General features: G+C 48.0%; 1 non-coding gene across 1 annotated transcript; it reads left to right on the plus strand.

Moving 5' to 3' along the window:
- Positions 1-236: 236 nt before the first annotated feature.
- Positions 237-400, plus strand: LOC112635734. The gene has a single exon (XR_003122061.1). It is a non-coding gene; the product is annotated as a U1 spliceosomal RNA (small nuclear RNA).
- Positions 401-792: the final 392 nt, after the last annotated feature.

Below are 792 nucleotides of genomic sequence, written 5' to 3' on the forward strand. Positions count from 1 at the left end.
CTCCCATTAGACTTTGCAGAGGAGAAAGGGACAAACAGTGATTTTTACCATCTGCCTGACCGAATTCCACAGAAAGAGAGGCTGGAAGCCTGACTGAGAAATTCTTAGCCTTCTTCCGGCTTGTCACGCACTGGGTTCCCTTCACTGTGGCTTCCAGAAGAGTGGAGCCTTGGTCTTCTGCTCACAGTGCCAAAAGTGTAGGAGCCACTGAAGTTTCACTGAAAAACCAACTCACAATACTTACCTGGCAGGGGAGATATCATGATCACAAAGGGGATTTTTCCAGGGCGAAGCTTCTCCTTTGCACTCCGGATGTGCTGACTCCTGCAATTTCCCCAAATGTGGGAAACTCAAGTAAACAATTTGTGGTAGTGGGGAACTGCGTTTGCACTCTTCCCTGATGTTTCTCATTCCAAAAAGCAGGTCACTTGTTTTTGCAAATATATAATACATTTGTTTGTTTGTTCGAGATGGAGTCTCACTCTGTTGCCCAGGCTGGAGTGCGTAGCATGATCTCAGCTCACTGCAACCTCCGCCTCCTGGGTTCAAGCGATTCTCCTGCCTCAGCCCAAGTAGCTGGGATTGCATGTGCACGCCACCATGCCCAGCTAATTTTTGTATTTTTAGTAGAGACGGGGTTTCACCATGTTGGCCAGGCTGGTCTCAAACTCCTGACCTCAGGTGATCCGCCTGCCTCAGCCTCCCAAAGTGCTGGGATTACAGGCGTGAGCCACCGCACCTGGATGGCCAGGTTTTTTTTAAGAAAAAAAGTATATAAAAAGAAGAAAAAGA

The sequence above is a fragment of the Theropithecus gelada genome, chromosome 11 (assembly GCF_003255815.1).
Source record: "Theropithecus gelada isolate Dixy chromosome 11, Tgel_1.0, whole genome shotgun sequence".
Lineage (NCBI taxonomy): Eukaryota > Metazoa > Chordata > Mammalia > Primates > Cercopithecidae > Theropithecus > Theropithecus gelada.